The sequence below is a fragment of the Triturus cristatus genome, chromosome 12, assembly GCF_964204655.1.
Source record: "Triturus cristatus chromosome 12, aTriCri1.1, whole genome shotgun sequence".
In the NCBI taxonomy this organism is placed as follows: Eukaryota; Metazoa; Chordata; class Amphibia; order Caudata; family Salamandridae; genus Triturus; species Triturus cristatus.
In genome coordinates, this window is record NC_140595.1 from 532,858,710 (window position 1) to 532,880,877 (window position 22,168).

Consider the following 22,168-nt stretch of genomic DNA (forward strand, 5'->3'; position numbering starts at 1 on the left):
CACACTACCTATTAAACAACCAGGTCTTCAAGCTCTTCCTGAAGACCAGAAGATCAGGGCACATTCTAAGATAGGGCGGAAGGGCGTTCCATGCATTGGTGGCTCGCAAAATGAAGCTTCTTCCGCCCCAGGAAGCCTTCCTTATCCGTGGTACTATCGCCAACCTGGCTTCCATTGACCATAACGTCCTTTTAGGATGATACCATTGGATGTTTTGTTTCAGGAACTCCGGGCCCATGCCCTGAAGTGCCTTAAACACAATACAAAGGGCTTTAAAACAGACCTGCAGTTTGCTAATTTCTTTGGAAATAGGCGCAAACTTAGCTGTACCTGACAGTAGCCTAGCTGCGGCATTTTGAAGCGTTTGCCGTCTATTCATATGGCATTCCTGTAGGCTCAAATATAGACCATTACAATAATCAATCTTGGCCATCACGAGAGAAGTAACAACTGTACGTTGACTCTCAGGCGGTAAGAAAGGGAGGATCTTTTTGATCATCCTAAGGATAAAAAAGGTTGCCGATGAGATAGAGTTAATCTAGTCACCAAAATTAAGCTTAGCATCTATCAAGATTCCTAAGTTTTTTATGTTCTTTTTAGATGGTGTGGGAAGAGAACCGAGGGTGGTAGGTCATAAATTAGGAGTCCAGAAGTTTACATCATTCCCAATCAGGATGACCTCTGTTTTACCTGCATTAAATTTAAGGCAGTTGCGAGACATCCACGTTCCCACCGCTTCCATGCAATCATGGAATTATTTTCCAACTTCCAAATCCTGACCTGGCTGTAGTGACACAACAATCTGTATATCATCGGCATAGGAGGTCAGTTTAAAACCAAATAAACTAATCAGTGAGCCAAGAGAGGAAACGTAAACATTAAGGGGACTAAGAGACGACCCCTGAGGCATTCCACAAGGCAAGGAGAAAGGCTTAGAGTGAAAATCGGCCAATGCTACCGTCTGTGAGCGATCTGATAAAAGGGACTTTAAAATCAGCCAGGCTTTCCCTTGAATACCACAATCTGACAGACGGTCCATCAATAAGCCATGGTGGACTATATCGAAAGCTGCCGACAAGTCCAGCAAAACCAAGGCAGACTATCCTCCCCCATCTAAGGCCTCCCTGATCTCTTCTGTTGATTTCATAAGTGCTGACTCCGTGCTGTGACCCTCTCTAAAACCGTATTGCGTGGGGTCCAGCACTTTGTTGTCCCGTAGAAAGGCATTTAATTGCCTATTCATTTCCTTCTCCAGCATTTTAGCTGGAAAAGGAAGGCGAGAAATCGGGCGAAAGTTATTAGGGTCCTTACAGTCAAGATTCACCTTTTTTAGTAATGGTAACACTGAAGCCATTTTCCACATTTTTGGGAAGAGCCCTGAGTCAAAAATGCTGTTAAAAAGAGGGGTGAGGACTTGAGCTACCGGGTTTGGGGCAGACTTAACTACTGCGACTGGACATGGGTCAAAAGGCGAGCCAGATCTCACTGTCAAAAGGAGTTTAATAGTGTCAGTTGAGGAAATATCATAAAATTTATTAAAAACCTGGGGGGAATCCTTTAAAAGTTCTACTCCCTCCAGACGGGGAATATGATCTATATTACTACAATTGAACGCGGAGAAAATAACCTCCACCTTGTTCAGGAAAATACTCGCGATATCCTCGCAGAGTTCCTGACTAGATTCAATTTTGCCAGTGCGAGGGGAGATCAGCTCAGATATTGTTTGAAATATTTCTTTGGCCGAGTTTTTTGCTTGAACAATTTTGTTTGTGAAAAAAACATTTCTTGCCATTAAAAATTAAACCCTTGTATAATGCCAAACTCTGTTTGTATCTTGTTCTGTCTGCCTCCTCATATTTCGTTCTCCAACTGCGTTCTAGAGGTTTACAGATACGTTTCTGGGTTTTCAGTTCTTCAGTGTACCAGGGGGCTGTAGGATGCAATCTTTTAGGAGTACACAGTTTTTTGGGGGCTAATTTCTCACAGGCTGCTGCTAACCAATTTGTATAAAAGGATGATGCCTCCTCTGCCCCCGTAGGAAGCGGACGCAACATTGCTTCCAATTCTACCTCTAGATCTTTCCCCTTAATTTTATTCCAAGATCTTCTCTCGTATTGTCTCTTGGAGTCCCCCTTGTTGAACCCATAATTTGGACAGGTGAGTTCGAAACACACAGCTTAATGATCAGTCCATGTAAGAGGAAGCACGCCTGAAAATATCAACTGAGGATCATTAGAGAAAAAGCCATCCAAAGTGTGGCCTGCTAAGTGAGTAGGCTTAATCACTCTTTGGATCAGATCCCCGCTCTTCATTGTTTCCACGAGAGTCCTAGTATCGGGATCCTCCAAGGCCTCAAGATGGAAATTATAATCACCTAGGATAGTAAAGGAATTGAGGCATAAGCCCGCTTCAAGCATATTCCCAATCGATCCAAGAAAAATATTTCTAGGCCCAGGGGGTCTGTAAAGTAAAATACCCTTGAAAGTGTAATGGTCCGACAGGGAGAGGTTAAACGAAAGCGCCTCACAAGAAGAATTCGCCACCGCACAGAAACCTGTCCTCAAAGAATTATGAAAGATTCTTGCTAAACCCCCACCTTTTCTAGCTGATCTACTCATAGTATGACAGAGATATCCCAGAGGGGTTGCTTTAACAATATCAGGCACAGATGCTTCATCCGTCTAAGTTTCCGTAATAAAGGCAATTTTAATGCTTTTTTCCACCATCAAGTCAGCACATTCTGTGCTGTGTTTAACTAAGGATCTAGCGTTCAATAAAATGCAGTTAACATCTACATTCTCTGGAGCTGTATTGATCACCCTCTTAAAAATAGAGGGGCTGATGCTGTGGTTGAGGATTTTGGGTATGGTACAATTACAATTTGTGCATATAGTCTCGGGTGTGAAAGAACATAAATCACAACTAAGGCACAGACAAGCAGAAGATGTCAGCGTGGATCTTACCATAAGTAATTATTCTTTGGTGTAGGTTTGCACACAAGGCGATCCTGGTTTGAAAGGAGCATAGGGGCTGACGCTGAGCGCGGTCCAAGCGCGGACGGGCGCAGACGGGCTTGCCTTAGGTGCGCCTTCGGCGCGCCAGTGGCGCGCCCGCTGCGCGCGGCCGCCTCTGCAGGCACATTTCAAGGCAACCCGAGCAGAAAGACTGGCCCGCTAACCTGCCTCCCAAAATGGCGGTTCAACTACCTCACCCAATCCGGATGCAGGCAACAGCCACAGTGAATAACCCAGGAGCGATCCGGTATCGAGCTGAGCACCGGCGCTTCACAGGACTTCGGTAAGTTATAAAATGAGTCCCCCAAACGTTAAATTATATTTAAAAACAACTAAACATATTCAGCTAGCAGCAATAGTTGTGATTAAAAACAGCAATGAAAATAAAACATCAAAGCTAAAATCGAACCTTCAGGGCAGTCCTATCAAGGAGACATAAATATGTGCAAAACAAGCCTCAGGAGATAATGGATATGCGCGGCCACCTCTGCAGGCACATTTCATGGCAACCCAAGCAGAAAGACTGGCCCACTAACCTGCCTCCAATCCCTTTTTCCCCATTGGCTAGGAGCAACATTGACTGTCTCTTTCAAGACAGAGCCAACGGGTATGTCCTCTGGCGTGCTGGGATGTGGGTGGATGGCATTTGAAAATCACATTATGTTGTAGTTGGAGCTGGATGTAATTCTTAATATTGTATGTAGAAAAGCGAATAAGTTTTGGTTTAAAAAAAACAAAAGGAAGCTTATAATGTCTTGCAATCTTTCACAATGGTTGCACTCTATTTTGTAGCAAGGAGGATGAGGATTCTGGGAAATCCAAAAGCAGTGACTTTTTTTTTTTTACCAAACTGAGGAGGAGGCACATGCAAAGAGGTCATGTTTAGTGAATTGGACTCTGAATTAAGTACCCATGCCCAGCACAGTGTAGCAGTTCCAGCTCACCCACGGTATTATGTAGCTGACATCTGCTGGCTTGTTGTAGCTACCAATACACTGTGTCTGGTGCAAGTGGCATTTCTCAAAGTAGTTTATGTAGTATTGGAATTTTCCAGAGACAATGCTGTCTCAAATGTATTTCCACATGTGTTTCCCTGGCACTCCAGCAGAATTAGAAAGTACCAAAGTCAAAGTTATGCAGCAGCACATTTCCCTCAAGTGCTTGGTTGTTTAAACGGTACTTTTTCAATTTGCCCACCCTCTGAGACAAGTAAAGTACAACACTCATTAAACATATAAGTAGCATGTAACGCAAAAAGTCAGATTTCTAACCTAGGTGCACAATACCCTGGGTGCACTCATGACTCCTATATATTTATACACAGTGGGCTGTATGAGAGGGTATCTTTTGAAGATTTTGGAGGAAGCTGGCTATTAGGTAATTTTGATTAACTTGACTACCTATTTATAAAGTTTTATTAGATTATAAACACTAAATCAGTTGTGCAAATTGTTGATTAGTGGGGCTTGGAATATGACACGCATTTACAACCTAGAACTCCCTAGACAAATTAGATATAAAGTTGCCTACATACAAGGAGCATTGTAGAAAGAACCCTCAGCCTACTTAAAGGCAGATTTCGATGTCTGCATAAAAGTGGGAGTGCCTTAAAGTATACCCTTTTAATGTGCTGTTAGATTATTGCCACATGTGCTATGCTAGACAATTTGGCTGTCCAAAGGAGTCTACCCATCGAGTCTGCAAGTGAGGAGAATGAAGAAATTCTCGCTCGCTTGCCACCTCTAGGACTGGATGCTGCAAGAGAAGCAGAGGGACATGCATTCGAGATGATCTAATAACTATTTTTAAGATACATGTAAATAAAAACATAATTCAAAATGTGATGCACACTAAACATGAAATAGTCTGTTTCTTCACTAATTATGCAGCAGATGGACAAAATAGCCACTATAGTTTTTTTTTCCAATGAAACTGTTTGTATTTTTTAACCATAAACTAAAGCAATTATTCAGTTGTTCAATATACTTCTTAACAAAGTTTATGTAAAATATTTATACCATTGATGTCCACTACTTGCCCTTTCTAGAGAATGTGCATTTGGTCATCGTTGCCTTTCAACACACTGGTGTATAGTGTTCATAGATGTAGGTGGCTCACCCACGCACATACTCCTCACACTTGAGCCCTCTTCAGTTTCCCAACATAGTAGCCTTCCTTTTTCCGGCATTAGCAGCTTGAATTTATTCAAGGGTGTTGGTTCTTTGTACAAGGCTCGGTGCAACACCACCACTGTCGCATATTAACTCCACATGCACATTTGCTGTTCTTCAGCACATTGTTGAGGATGTATGACGTTACAATGCATGCTGTTACAACGCGTGCTGTTACAACAAAACTTTTACAACGCAAATGCATTTACAACGCATGCTTTTACAACGCAAGTCTTTACATCGACTTGCACTAGATGGCGTGCTAACATTAGAAAAGTGTAATTGACTATTCCAACTCCAGTCCATGTAACAGTAGGGAAGGTGTTGGGATAGTAAACTACACTATTTGTAATGTTAGCACGCCATCTAGCGCAAGTCGATGTAAAGACTTGCTTTGTAAAAGCATGCGTTGTAAATGCATTTGCGTTGTAAAAGTTTTGTTGTAATGGTTGTTCCCCCATTGTTGATGTCACTATGTAGTCAACCTTTCCACCGAATCTCTAAATGTTTGTAGACAATTGTTGGTGTGCCTCTGTTGATGCCTGTGTGAAGCAGAGTCTTGTGTCATTTGAGTAACCAGAGCTTTTATCGCCACAGTTATGTCCTCAAAGTCTTCTCTCATGACCACATTGTCTTCTGAAATGGCTCTCGAGAGTCTTCCTACCCCTTAACTTAATTCAGATGTTGCTCTGTTCTGCTTACATTGTATTTTCAGCATGGATTCTTCAAATACATGAGATTGCACAGGAGTTAGTGAGGCCTCATGGATGTCTTGCCTCCTAGACCTGATAGTCTGCCTTATAGGCCTACTTCCTCAGTGCACTACATGTCCTGCTCTTCATTGTCAGCTGACTTAGCATTAGTTGTAATACTAAAGTTCTAAAGTTACGGTATTGATCTGACTGCTTTTTCCACTTTCAGTGTCAGTGGGAATGTCATTGACTAATTTCTCTTTAATGAAACATGATGTTTGACCAGTATCTTCAATTTCAGAATGGGTGGTATTATTATTAATATACATAAGTCTTTATGGTAATATTATTGATTTGCACTAAATTGCTAAGCTCGAGCTGGGCAGGACCTTGACTCCTAAAGAATGGTCTGACGTCTACTATAGAGCCCGACACACAGCACGTAATACATCTAGCATCGAGACAGCTACTAAGATCATGACATATTGGGATCACACTCCCTCCCGACTCCATAAATACAACCTATATCGCTCCCCTACTTGCTGGAGGGGCTGTGACACTGAAGGCACACTCCTGCATCTTCTGTGGGAATGTCCGAACTTTGCCACTTACTGGACACAAGTGTTGGACTAGATAGACAATTACTTTGACACTACCTTAATACAATTTCCTGCCTATGTGGTCATAGGAGTGTCTGACTGACTTACCTTTCCCCACAAATCCCGGAAAGGTAAACAATTAGGCATAGCCTTAGGGGCGGCATTACAGAACATTCTATCACATTGGGGCACAGATAGAATACCAACACTGCAGGGATGGTTGCATCGTTTGTGGTTCGTTCTTGGCATGGAACGCATTTCTTCTACGCTACAGGGGCACGGAGCTTCCTTTGCGGAGATGTGGCAGCCATTTATTACCTTGTTGTGCACTGAATTTCGTGAATTGTCCTGTCCTAGATATTTAAGGCTTTTGCGCCTTCCCGAACAGCACCAAAGCACGATTTAAGCATTATGGCCATATGCAATTGAACGTAGGGTCTGCTTCTCCCCCTTTTCTTCTATTCTCTGGCTATTCTCTTTAGGGAGGAGGCGGGAGGAGGCGGTGTGGAGGGGGAGGGACAGAGGGGGGGGGTTCGGTTTGGGGTTACTCTGATTCTCTGCGAAGCACCATGTTAGATACCAGCCTGTGACAGGGGCCTTATTTCTTGCCGCATCTTGATTGTTGGTAATTCAATAAAAAGATTTCAAACTAAATTGCTAAGCTCCGCTGATACTATTATTTATCTTTTCCAGGAAAATTAAACATCAGCAATTGTTTTCCATAAACTCCACAAACCTTGAAATGTAAATGTTTATTTTCTACGTCAATGTTTTAATTAAGACAATCTGGACAATGCATTGTATTGAACCCTTAGCAAAGATGATATGTATTTTTCAAACAATGTTGTCTAAACTTCCTTTGTCTCATCTAATTTTTTTTATATTGAGAATAAAAAATAGCCAAATTTCTAATTGTGTATATCTTCTTTGTAATGTTAAACAGGAGTTACTTTAATTATTATATGTTTTTTGTAAAGAATTACACAATTAAACTTGAATATCTGATGCAGGGTCAAAAGTACCAATTGTAGAAACTCCTGGTCGTTTTATTTAAAAACCCCAAAACAAAAAGAAACTATTAAACTGGAATAGCTGATGTGGGGACAGAAGTGCCAATAACTCCCAGTCGTTCCAATCATCTATTCCATAGGGTTGGGTGGTGGTTACCTACTGTTGACTCCACCAGTAGCTGCCAACTCCTTCTTTAAGTCTGCTACTTTCTCTTTGGTACTTCTTGCAAATTTCCTCGACCTAACTTTTAGTGACTCCTACTGATTCATTCTACATAATATCATGGACCATACTTGCCTTTTAGTACATTCTAGAACAGACAGGAAAGTCTTCCCAAAGAGCTTGTCATGCTCCCCCACACTCTCTTCTACCAAAATGTCAAGCTAATAATCATTACATTTTCCTTTCCTCATCCTACCTTGTTCCTCCTGTGGCTCCTGGAGTGACATCTTCCAAGCTGGTAGTACTAGCATGAAAGGCAAACAACGACTGTGCTCTGCTGCTCGCAGGAAATTCACTTCCTCAACTGTGCATGGCCCACGTTTCTTCTAGGTGCAACATTCGTAAATTGCGATTCATACTGAATAGCATTCAACAATCTGGTAATTAAAAACACCGAACCATAATGAAATGCAGGAGGACCATGCACTGTTAATGCTGATGGCACACACAAAACCTCAAACAATTCAATACGGTAAGCACTTTTTATATTCATATATTTCAGGAATTCTCCTTTTGATATAAAATGAATTATTTATTGCAGAGTATTAATTTCGAAACAAGCTGTGGAGACAAGGCAGCTGATCTTCTTCAAGTCTATCACCACTCTATAATCTTGTGATATTTTGCAATCCTTGTAATGGTGTGAAATACTTTGGAGTACCACCCCTAACCTTGTTGTATCTATAGATCTGGAATATTGGTCTTCTTTTGTAACAGATATTGTATACTGTTCTGCAGTATTATACAGCCAAGCGTATGTCGCCAAGTATATATCATAGAGGTGTGCGAGGTGTTGATGACATAGCCTACTTACTGCCAGCTAACACACCATAGTGAAACACATCATGTTTGTACACTTGTGTTGCTGGATGCACATATCGATTTAGCCAGGCATTCATCGGTTGCTGCCGGTTATCATGCCGCCTGTCACGTCAGGATTATTTTGATCTTTATATATTTATGTGTGCTGCCGTCTTTCCAAAGAACCATACCCCTACTTTTGATATTCGTTTTTTCTGTGGGGTTTCATTTACACCTTCAACATTGAAGATTGCGTTTTTCTATATTTTACGCTCCAATTTGAATATCAAGCAATCTGCTTTACCTATGCCTTACTGAAGGATTTATACATATCATTTGATTAAAGCCCTGAAGAAGTTCCTGTGGCAAAAGGAACGAAATGCGTTGGCTGTTTGCTGTCTCTTAAAAGATCTTAAGAATAAAGGAAGAATTTTTGGAATATACTTGTTTTTTGGGACTTAATTCTGAGTGCACCTTCCTTTGTGCCAAATTTCTTGGATTATTTAACATCTAACAACGACAGATGTTGGAAGTAGTTGCACCAAATTGACAATATATTTATATTTAGGAATTTAAGTGCTTAACCTTGGTCCGTCGTTGTTGTTTCTTTGTTTGTACAATTCATCTATCATTAGATGAAGACAATGGTGTATTAGGATTCAGGTAAGCACGACACAATGTCAGGCATAAGGGGCTGGAGAGTGTTGAGAATGTATCAGAGAAAACTAAAGAGGCTGGGAACACTAGACAACCAACACACTGTAAGTTATGTTCATTTTCTGGTTTTAGGTACTCTTCTTGATTACTGGTGATAGAGCGGTGTTTAAGACCATTCAGGACTACGGCCTTTGCCTGACAACATGTGAGCTATTGTGTTATCCGCTTTCGTACCAGTTTGCAGTTGTTACCTGTATCCCACATTTATTGTTGTCTTCTCTCTGTTCCCGTAGTAGATCTCCCATTAGGACAAAACTGGAACATAGTGAAGGGATTTGCATTTCTCATGGAGACTGTACTTATCAGTAACTGTCCATTTGCCCTGCTAAACCAGTCACATTACAGATGTATGTGTCAATCCTACATGTTCACATCAGTCAAAAACTAATGTCCCAGCACATGTGTTTCATTTTGTGCCTTGGTCATGTTTTCTCTGATGTAAGATGCATTACAATCTTAGCATTTCTTTCAGACTGTTTTACAACAATACCTATCTATGCAATATTAGCTCCACATAGTTGGAAATGATAAACATGGAGGTGCAAACCTGCCCTATCCTCTACAAAACGTTTGACAGTAAACAGTAGTCACATCCATCATGTGGACTGCGGATTGTATCGAAATGACCCCCAACTTCTTGGCAGAGAAACTGGAGAACATTGGTGAGAGTCCCGTCAATGTACCCTCAGTTGTAAGAGTCTTAAATATCAGATGGAGTTGGACTAACAGCAAAGGCGCTCGACCTTGGACCTGCGGAACTGGGTTTGAGTCTCGGTAATGACGCTGAACAACCTGTGATTCTGGGCAAATCACTTAATCTCCCCGTGCCTAACAAAAATGAATGTGTGTCCTCATGTAACGTAACTGGTGCTATGTAAAGCGCTCTGATACCTAATTGGATTTGGGTCAAGTTCGCGCTATATAAAACTCTGCAAAAAAAACAAAAATAAAGAGGAAACTCGAGTTCGGGCAGGGCATTACCAGGAGGTGCACTGAAGTGATGATCACCATCTCGGGATTTATCACACATAATGCCCAGGGGGTGCCACAGATATGTGCGCCCACTTTGTGCACCCCCGGGCAGTACAGTATTTGATAATGGACTGCAGACGCTTGTGCAGCTCATTCTGTAATACTAATAGCGCTTGCCTACATGTTGCGCCCAGGCACAGAGGCAACAGACCCTTTGCCACAAATAGGTGCCGCACTGTCAGTGTGCCTCCATACGCCAACCATATGGAGGAGGCAAAGTGGGTCCCAGCGACCCCCCAAGGCATCCCTCTGCAGGCAGGGTCAGTCACTCACTGTACCTGCCTGCAAGGTGATCTCTCTCCCCTCTTTCAAGCGCAGGTGACTACCGCCTACACTGTGAAACACGGAGAGCCTTGAAAGCAACTGCATCTTATTTCACTGAACAGTAATTGAAATAGGGTGCACCGTCTCTATTTGCACCTGGCGCACCTGTTTTAAAGGTGCACAGTGGCACAAACAGGGACAGTGTTCCCTATCTGTAGTATGGGCCCTACATGGACAGGGTTCTACACAAGAGCTGGTAGAACACAAGCTATTGGTCATGGATAAATGCTCTAGGCATCCTGAGTAGGTCCTCCCAGCTCAAGAGAAAATGTGCATCCAAGCTCATCCCACTAAAGCAGATTCCTGGCACTGGCCTGTCCCGGCAATCATGCACAGCTGCAGACACATGCACAGCTACCGACACATGGACAGCAGCCCGGTAGTGAGTGGCCTTTATATCTATTGCATTTTTAACAGTTGCAATCCTGCTGTTCCGAATACTGCTGTATGTACAATTTTGATTTGAGAAATGATTATCACCAACATGATAACCTCATTGGAAATGAATCAGGTAAAAAGTTTAGTCACATATGAGGAAGGCACAACACAGTCTGGAACGGCTCTAAGATCTACATTTCAGATGACTATTTAAAAGAGATGGTTGCTACTAGAAAGGGCTTCCTAGCCCTCCATCAAACTCTTAAATCACATAATATCACTTTTGAATTTGCTGGTTGCGCCAAACTTTGAATTGTATTCCATAGTGAGGACCAGATGTACGATGAACAAAATAGCGCCTTGCAAATTGCGAGTCTTTTGCAACTCGCAATTTGCGAGGAGCTATTTTGCATGTACAACATTGTGTTTAACACTGTTTGCGATTCCCAATGGGGTTGCAAATTGTGAGGCTCATGAATATGGGACCACTGCCTGCCCTTATAAACTATTTTTGAAGCCAGTCACAAAGGGCAAGGGGTCCCCTGGGGACCCCTTCCCATTTGCGACTTCATTACCTCCCACTTGAAGAGGGCGGTAATTTGTGAGTGTTTTGTGACTGCAATTGCGGTAGCAAAACATTCATACATGGCTCTGCGGTCACTATTAGGAAGGGAACGCCCCTTCCTAATAGCGAGTCGCAATACACTATTTTGCGAGTCGAAAATTTCTTGCCAGTCGCAAAATAGTGTAAGTACATGGCCCAGACTAAAATTGCATGCGTAAACGTGTCGCAAACCCGTTTGCACATGCAATTTTACATTGTACATCTGTCCCTAAGACTATTTTTCTCAGAACCTTTCGAACTACAACAATTCTTAGAAGCGTCAGTTCCAGTTCCTATGAACACTTAACTCACTCTAACCAAAACAATGCAACATGACCTTCTGACCTCCGCTGCCGTTCATCCTAACTTGAGATACAACCAATCATTCTCTCTGATCACCACTACAGTACACCGCATTCTGGTTAACAGTGGTCCTTCCACTGATACCTGGTACAGAGAAGCCTGAAAATCAGACAATAACATTGACACAGATCCCTGGCTCACAGACACTATGTGCACGTCTACTTATATACTAACTAGATAACCGCAGACTCAGAAAGAGGGACTCCATAACCAGTTGGTTTGTCACCACCATAGAATGTTATGTTCTTCCTCACTCCTTTTATGCTTCTTAATATAAGCTTATTTAAATTAAAGACGGTAAAATGAAGTTCCGAAAAGTATGAATTGTTTCGCTTTTCTAGAAGTCCTTCTGCGCGTGCATGAGCATGTACCTGCTTGAGCACTGCTATGGCTTACTCACGCACAGCCCTTGTCTTTTCTCAAGGCGCTGTGACGTCAGTCTCATTTCTCCACCTTCCCCTAGAGCGCAGCTTAAAAACAGCCTCAGGCATTTTGCTTCCTAGACCGGGTTGTTCAAGTCTGCATGCCACTCAGCAGGACTTACTTCATCCTTTACCATCTACCCACAGGGTGAGGTGTGGCCTGAGAGCTTCACTGACCACACCCACCCTGTGATGTGATGGGAAAGGGAAGGGTGGACTTGCGAAAGACGCCACAGACAAACATATTTCGTCAGTCTGTGATGTCAGGTCACCTTTTATTTAGTGTATCTCAAGTCAGTATAGGAGCCTATTTATAATGAGTATGAGCACACACGTGAATCCTAGACTCCATCGTGATGTGGTGAAGTGGCCTTCTCCTGCAGCTTGAGCAGATAAGAAGCTGCCTCAGAAACAAAGACAAGGAAGCTGGGAGAAGAAAGTAAAAATGTGTTCCCTCTCATCTCTTTTTCTTTCACTGCTCTCTCTTTGTGGCTCTCTCTCCTCTGCAGCACCAATGGGGTCAGCGTTAATCTCTTTACTGCCACAAATAAATGTGGTTGTTTTATCTCCAATACAGGTTATATTTGCTTCTTGTTCGAACAGTGGGAAATCTTAATGGAATCTGCAGGGAGAATAAAACCAGCACTAGCAAAGTTATTGAATGTGGAGGGTTGACCGGGTGGGGAGGTAAATGGGTTGACTGGTTATATAAATTGCGTGAATGATAGTGGGAAGCTTGATGGCATTGGGTGGATATGAGTGGGTAGGTTATCGATGTAAGGTGGGTGAAAATGAATGAATTGTTGAATGTGTATAGGTTAGTATGTAGGTTAGTGAGTGATTTTGAGTAGTTGAGTGAGTAACTGACTGGATGACTATGCATGATACGGTGGGTAGACAAAAGCTCATTAAATCACCATGAATTGACTAGAATACAACCTGCTGCCTACAATAATATATTTTAATAAATGGAAGTACGTGAGTGAGTGAGGTAATGGTAATTAGGTGAATGAGTGGAAGGGTAGATGAGAATGCATGACTGAGTGTGTGAACGAGTATGAGCGAGAGGGTGAATGCAGAATGTGTGAGTGTGTAGATGGGAAGTTTATGGTTCAGTGGGGGAATGAGAGTGTATGGGTGGAGGGCTGAATGTGAGTTGATGAGAAATGGTGCGAAGCATAAACTGGTAATACTGGTGAAGGTTTGAAGGGAATTTAGTCCATCACAGTCCTTTTGCCTCTTAGTTGGGTCTGAAGGCTCATTGGGCTTATGCATCTACTACACCTTCTGACAAGGCTAATGTATTTGACCCCATGGTTGAACGTCAGCTCCACGCTCAGCCTTTCATCCTCTTGAGGTCGAGAAAAAGAAGACTATTGAGTAAGGTAAAAATGAATGTCTGTGTTTGCCTTCCCGCCTCACCACTTTTTGCAATCCCCAGCTGCCACTGCATGCCTTGTCGTTCTGTTTGACGTGAAATATGTTATGCTGGTTCTCCCACGGGAGGACTAACATAGGATATGTATCCACGGGGCGTGGGTGAAAGTTTAGTCACTACACCCAACACAATGCATACTATGCGTTTAGTGCAATCAACACATTATATATCCCGAACCAGAAGGTGTGGTCAATTGCAGATTCTCCAGTCTAAGTATTTGGCAGAATTATAGGTTCCCCAATCCTTCCATAACTTAGTCCAAAATCCAGCCCTCACACATATTAATGTGCCCAAGAGGCTCATTACCTGACCGTGCAAAAGCCAGACACATTGAACTACCAACCCTATACTCATCAAAGTCTCAACGAGGTCCCAATATCAGTTAGTACTCAAAGGGTTGTTTTGTACTGTGACCTGCGCCCAATAGAATGCTTATGTTCTTGTTTCCTTGTTCATAACCTATTGACTATTCCATTGTTCTGCAGGACTGGGTAGCTATCCAGTCGGTTTGGGACTGGCCTGCTCATGGCCCAGGAAGTCCCTATTACATAAAGGGTGGGGAAATGTGCTCTTGCGCCTTTCTAAGGATGGGTGGAGGGTACTCTAGGAATGGGTTTGTTAAGTTTTTGTTTATTGGTTTATTGACTCTGCTTGGCTCCTTCTCTCTTATCCTCACTTCACCTATCTCCCTCTCCCTCCCCACCGGATCTTCCACCTACCCCCTTTCAAACCTCTCCTTACTCGATCTCCCACGGCCTCCCTGGTTACATTGATGCCTTTTAATTAAACCACACATCTTGGATTACACTAATTTATAGCAGCTCAATACATACACTTCTAAAGGACAGAGACACCTCCAAAAGATGCCAAATGCCCTCAGGTCCATAATGCACCTCATATACTCAACCCAATGTTCCCTTCCACAAGAACCACAGTCTTATTCACGACGAAACCACTCCTGTTCACGATGATTGCTCCTTTAAACATACTTTCCTTAAACACAAATGGCTTAACCAACCCGTTAAATATAGAGTGGTGGTGGAATAACGTTTTAAACTCAAGGGTGGCAGCATCCTCCTACAGGACACCCGCTTCCACTCTATTGATGGCGCTAAATTCTATAGCTCATGGATTGCAGACGTAGGACTCTCACCTGCCCAGGAAAAAAAGAACAGAGTTATCACTATGATATCAAAAAGGGTATACCTCTCAGTATTATCACATATTCAGAGCAGGTGGCTCATCTCTAAATTAAATAAAAGGGACCTAGAATGTATTATAGTTAATATTTGCGCACCACATGACAAACCTGTAACTTTCTGGAAAGACATAGACAAACAACTCGCCAAACTCCTGGATAACTTGGGTGTTATTCTGGGCGGAGACTTCAACCTCCCAATGGATGAGAACCTTGACAGGATCTCGGCACATAAATCTATAGGTAATAACTCACACAAACAAATGAAACTCTGCTGCAAACAACAATAACCTAGCAGCCATATTGCATCTTTACAGCCCAACAGGATCCGTCTATACCTTCTACTCAGCACCACACCACTCTTTCTCGAGGATAGACCATATTCCAGTGAGCAAATCCCATCTCCAACCTGCACATACCCCAAAAATTGAACCGCTAATGGTCTCCGACCATGAATGTGTATCTACTCAATTATCTCTTAACGACCCAACACCCCCACCTAGACAGTTACTTTTAAACAACAAACTACTAGATGATCCTAACTCTGAGACAGAAATTGCACTCACCATTGACAACTTCCTGAAAGAAACCCTCCCACCATAAGATGGGATGCCTTCAAGGGCACCCTGAGAGGTACACTGATCAACCTCATTTCCACCAAAATCAAAGAGATATCCAATTGCCTCCAGGCATTCGAGCCAGAGATACGCACCGTAAACTCACAGCTAAGACATAACAAAGGATCACTGGTCGTAAACAAACTCTGCTCAGTCCAGTACGACTACAATCAAATTCTTAGAAAGAGGGCGCATAAATGGGTTGATGTAATGACCGCGGGTAAACTCTGCAATAGTGACAAAGCAGGGAAAATCTTGGCCAATTACCTAAAATATACCAAAAAAACAAGAGTCTCATAGCCGCACTACAAAAAAACAATTGTGTGATTATATCGTCAACCCAAGTTATTCTGGACACCTTCAAAACCTTCTATGCCAACCTCTACAAGTCCAATACCCCTGCCTTACCCAAGGCAATTAATGAATATCTACAAACCAGCCACCTACCTAAGTTATCAGAACAGGACTCTCTAGCTATAAACAAACCGATCTCCACTCCGGCAAATTAATAGTGGCAGCTTATGCGGATGACGTCCTCTTGTTCACCGAAGATTACCCAGATTCCATTCTAATCATTATGCAAGAAATAGAGAGATACTCTTCAGTAGCAGCATACTCCCTAAACAGAGATAAAACCAAGGATTTCTCCTTAAACGTTCACTGCACACTAGATGTTATTGGCGAACTTGCCTTACATTGGCAGCCGAACGCCATCAAGTACCTTAGAGTGTGCTTCGGTTTAGACCTGAAACATTCTGTCGATATCTACGAACAGAAAACCTATACAAAAATGAAAGAACTCCCCAGCTCCTGGTCCCCGAAGAACATCACTGGGTGAGGTCACATGGATACCATCAAGATGATGATTGCCCCTCGGATTAACTTCATCACTAGTATGCTACCGGTTACCCTCTTTCCCTCCTTCTTTAAAATGATAGACAGAACCATTTTGGATTTTCTATGGAAAGATAAAAAACGAGCATTTCAATGAAGCAAATTCTCTGGTGGTATAAATCTTCCGGATTACCCCGTTACCAAACAGCATTTTTGATCTCACAGGGCAATTGGTGGCTAGGTTCCCGAGGCTGTGGTTCACCCCCATGGCTCGCCATGGAATATGATCTAATCTATACTATAGCTCTATCCTCCTCCCTCACAATTCACAATTTATAAAAACTCCCCCTACAACATTCCAACCATATCATAGCGGATACCGCGGCCTCTCTCCTACCACTTGATAGATGTTTAGAGAATCGCACATATGGCTCTAACATAGCCTTCTTATGGCATAATTGAGCAATCAAATTAGAGGGCAAACAACTTTATTAGGAGACGTGGGCCAAGAAAGGCATTAGCTTGACAAATGACCTAGGCTCAAGTGTAAACCCCATCCTATTCTCATCCTTGCAGCAGAGTTTTGATCTACCATACATAGATTTTTATACATTTCGGAAACTGAAAGCCATACTGAGTAGGTTTGGGTCTCCACATCAAGCAGACTTACCCGATCCCCTGGTAAAACTCAAAAGAGAGGGCCACATCGCCTCATCTCCTCACGCCTATACAACCACCCAATACCTCCACATTGTGACTCTTGGCACCTAAATGGGGCCCACACTTACAACTCACATGCACAACAGACTTCACTGACAAGAGATGGGGTAACACTTCACAATCCCCCTTTACCGGGAAAATCACACCAGCACTTGCACAATCAATATTCTGGTCAATTAATAATACCTACCAGACCCCTTCCAGATTGCACAAAGTGGGTCTCAGAGACTTGAATCTTTGTTAGAGGTGAGGGGAGGGCACAGGTGACCTAAAACACATGTTTTCACTTGCAAAATCTCTCACCCGCTGTGGCTGCGAGTACAAACACTGTTACAGAAGATCTCAGGGTCAACTATAGAAATTGACTTCTTAATTATTGTACGGGGCTTCCATGCAAATCCCCTCTCAGCTGGCATTGCTAGTAATATTGCATTACTAATGGATCTCCTCATATCCCTGGGGAATAAATCTATACTCACAGATTGGAAAACGACAACCTCAAGCTTCTTTGACAAATGATGGAGCCTGCTATGCTCACTCCGGGGTGCAGATAACATACTATACACCAAAATGCATACCTATACTGGGTCCAGGTGATTGTGGGATGCTCTAAATAAATACCTACAAGAAATAAACCTCCCTAATCATGCTCCTCACACTAGTCCTATGCCAGGACTGACAAAGGTCTCCCTCACCTCCACTTGGGCGCATACTTCAACATGTCGGTTCCCCCAGGACTGGGTGAGAGCCAATCCAGTGGTACTTTACTCTCTATCCCCTCTAACCTCTTCCTGCCTGTCTCTCTCTTTTCCTTCCCCCTCTATCTAGCCTTTCCTATACCTCTATCTATCTTCTCCTAGGAGCCCTTCAGTTTGCCATGTTTCACTCCGTTTGTACCTGGGCTCAGAATACAACACGGAAGTACTTTTTATGGAACCTTGTACGCAGATCTTGTTATATCTCTCCGTTGTACATGTGTAAGTCTGCTAACCAGCAGTATTGCCTCTTCCAGATGTAATACATCAGGACTGTTTGGTACATAGTTGTTACTTGCCTTCTTTTCTTTTTCAGTATGTAAAATAAAAATTGATTGAACACAAAAAGGTTGGTCACTTGAACTTGTGACTTGCTGTAAGTTCAACGTCATCTCTTTCCCCCAAATTGGAAATATGTGGTGGTGTAGAACGTGTGGTGCAACTGACCAGTGTGCATCATTTGTCTAATGTATTACCAACCTATAAGTAGGTACACAATGCCATCAATTATGTAATCCTCACCCTACTTTAGTTTCGTTTTCTAATTTATAAATGATTTGCAGCTTTGGGGACCACTTTGCATGCCGGGAACAAAGTTTGATGCACAATTGTATTAGGTGGTTCTTAATACTGTGACAGTGATGTCACAAGTCAGGGACTAAAAATGTTCTATACAAACAAGAACAACCCAAATGTCTGTGTGAACCTGTGCAATTAACATATGCAGAAAGAGTGGTTCGCACAGACCTCAGTCAAAGTTTGGTCAAGTATACAAAACATCAAAATAACTGTAAATAGTATAATTGGACAAAAGAGCATTTTACCGGTTCCAGTTAAAAGAAATAGTTAATAAACACATAAACCACATAAATATGTAGAAACCAGGGAAAGATGGGTGGGAAGTGACCACCGTGCATATAAACGCAACAAAAGCTCAATGAATCAATAGTGCTCAAAAATACAACTGTAACTTGGTATGAAAACAACTGTATGTTTCTTACAGGCACTTGCATCAATGTAGGCTTTTGCGATTCCTTAATTGCGATTGTTAAGGAATCACAATTAAGGAATTGCAAAAGCCTATGCATGTAGGAATTGCTATAAAATTAGCGATTCCCAAACATTCCTTAATTGTGACTTGCAAATTGCGAGTCACAATTAAGGAATGCCTTCCCGTTCATTCCTATGGGCCTACAGGCCCATAGGAATAAATGGGAGATCTCATGCGCAATTTGCGAGTACCAATTGGTACTCGCAAATTGCACATGCAATTTCAAGGGTGCAAGGGTGTCAAAAGGACACCCTGTTGCACCCCTGAAATTGATCTGTGCACACATGTTGCGCACACACATGCCCCAAGGGCATGTGTGTGTACCCTACAACTTTGAAAAATGCACTTTAGTGCATTTTTCAAAGTTTTTGCAAATTACCATCAAGTTCAACTTCATGGTCATTTGTGCCCCCTAGTAGCGAAAGTGGTTCTTGCATTGCATTTAAGGAATCGCAAAATGAGATTCCTTAAATGCAATCGCAATTTGAGAAATCGCAATTGATTGCGAATTCTAAAAAATTGCGAGTGCCTTGAACCGTGATGCATCGCAAATGCCCTTTTTGCGAGCGCAAACGGACGATTTTTGCGAATCGCACCGTTTGCGCTTGCAAAAATGGTTGATGCATGTGCCTAGACAGGCCCACAGTTGCCTGCATATATTTAAATAACGAAATGGCAACCAGTTTGTTTGTATAATCAACGACGTTTCGACCCCTAATAGAATCCAAGGGTCTCATCAGGACGTAGGGACACCTGGGGGACGTACAGTAAATGTATAACGAAAATTAAAAAATAATTAAAAGTGGAACATGCTTAAGGCAGATTCCCATATGGCCGGATTTGGATGGATTTTAACCTGCTGATGCCAGAGTAAAAATAAAAACCCTTAGCAAGCTGTCGAGAACAGCATGCAGAGCAAGATCAGGAATAACCACCTCAGTGTAAAAGGGATGGTATATATACTCACGGGTACAATGACCTGACAGCAATGAAAATAAAATACTTGTAAAAATAATGGAAGGAGTACAGGTTTGACTTAGCTAATTGTAAAAATCATAAGTTACAGTGGCTCTTACCCATGGATCCGATGAGGTAATTGCCCAAGTTTTTTAGTCGGCTGGCGGCTGGACGCGTTGGGTGCACCTGTTACAGGACCCGACAAGATACGGGCGTCTGACGCTCACAGCCATTGCAGCGGCTCTCGTTTTTACGGGAGGTTTCGGTCAGGAGCAGCATAATGGTCCGCCCTGCCGAGAATTTTGGCCCGACAAGATACGGGCGTCTGACGCTCACAGCCATTGGAGAGGCTCTCGTTTTTACGGGAGGTTTCGGTCAGGAGCAGAATAATGGTCCGCCCTGCCGAGAATTTTGGCCCGACAAGATACGGGCGTCTGACGCTCACAGCCATTGGAGCGGCTCTCGTTTTTACGGGAGGTTTCGGTCAGGAGCAGCATAATGGTCCGCCCTGCCGAGAATTTTGGGTATTCAATTTTTTCTTAATCATCACGTGCACCTCACTATTCTTTTTATATCCTGGTCCTGAAGAAGCGCCAATGACCTTAACGGCAACAGAGGCGTGAAACATATTGACCTTTTATGATACCTAGGCATAATGTGCCATCTGGGATTATACTCTAATTTAGAGTTTTTATTCTGCCAACAGGGTTATTACACTAAAGTAACCGTTCACAGGTTACCCTTTGTCAGTATCAATTCACTATGCACGCACCTAGTTACCCTTATATAGGACCCACACCCCACACACCCTCATGCACCATCCGGCATGCCTTAAAAGATCTCCGATAAAGCGACCCTTCGGGGGACCCGTTGGGAATTGCAGCGCCGGCCCAACGAGGAGCAAATGCCCGATGATGAAGCATGACACCCCACGAGGTGTGTAAGGGCAACATGAGGCAAGACATGTTCTTTCCCCTGTGTGATGGGCCCACCCTATCTAGGACTTCCTTTTCTTTTCTGCTTCTTCTTAGCAGAAGGCATATGGGTGAAATTTTTTGACCCTGCCTTTGGAACAGTGTCCTCCATTTGTTATTAATTGCCCAAGGTGCTCAAATTAATTTTTCGAGAGTAAGTATGGTATTGCGGAGACCAAAAATGAGGTCCGTCGGGACATCTTTAACCGTGAGAGACAGTGGTGTGGCAGCGAAGCATGAGAACACCTTCACAGTCAGGCCATGAGCACGCCAATATCAAGGATGGCGGAAAGCAAGCCTTGAAACGCAATGCATTTCAGACAAGATAACTCATTCAAGCGAGAACGAGGACCAGGAAGGATTAGAAGAAAGACTAAGGGCCTGATTACAATCTTAGTGGACAGGGTTATTCTGTCACAAACGTGACGATATCCCATACGCCAAATTACAATTCCATTATGACCTATGCAACTGGTAATACGGCAGACGGGATATCCGTCATGTTTGTGACAGAGTATCCCATCCGCCAAGATCGTAATCAGGCTATTAGAAATTGAATCACATAATAGTGGGCTAATTAATGAGACTATGGTCAATCATTGCATAGAGAGGAGATAGCTGGGCTTCGCAAATTCCCTATTGCACAAGACTGGGAAGAGCTGCTAGATGCCTTACGAACTGTTGATCCTACAGCGCCAAGTGTCTCTCTGTTAGCCATTCCCTGATTGCCCTACCTCACCCCCCCACTACTCAGCAATGGGGAGCTGCACGCCTCTGACCATATGATATTGATCTATATTGTTTCCCCTGCTCTACCACGGATAACTCCACACATGCCTCCCCACATGCCCCCCCTGAGTCCCCAGGCATGCGGACACAACTTGTCAGTGATGGCTCGGCCCTATTATGAGTATGAGGCTTACTATCGACTGAGTGTACGGATGCGTGGAAGTGCATTGATAATGAGTATTAATGTACGATCATGTGTGGTCAGAGTTAACTAAGGTTAGTGGGTGGCAGATGTTCCTTTAGATGTTTTAAGTTTGTTACGTTTCGGCAATTTTGGGGAATATATGCTTTGTTGGAAATCACTAGTGACCGATATATGTGTTTTATATCTAATCATTTAAGGTCTTTCTCCTAATAAAAAATGACTTGCCGGTGAGTTCCAGCCGGTTCCGCACTGGATGAACCTTGTGCACGCACGTAAGCTCCTGTTAAGACTGTATCACTATGATGTGCTTCTGGAAGATGCAGAAGAAAATAATGACATT

General features: G+C 42.9%; 1 long non-coding RNA gene across 3 annotated transcripts in view; it reads right to left on the bottom strand.

The window, feature by feature from the left end:
• Nucleotides 1–22,168, bottom strand: part of LOC146776208 (uncharacterized) — a 210,124-nt gene that overhangs the window by 149,915 nt on the left and 38,041 nt on the right. For 2 of the 3 annotated variants that reach the window (XR_014972059.1, XR_014972058.1), the window contains exon 2: nucleotides 7,906–8,086. The exons of the other annotated variant lie outside the window; for it this stretch is intronic. This is a non-coding gene — a long non-coding RNA (uncharacterized LOC146776208). The remainder of the gene's footprint in view (nucleotides 1–7,905; nucleotides 8,087–22,168) is intronic. 3 annotated transcript variants of the gene reach the window in all.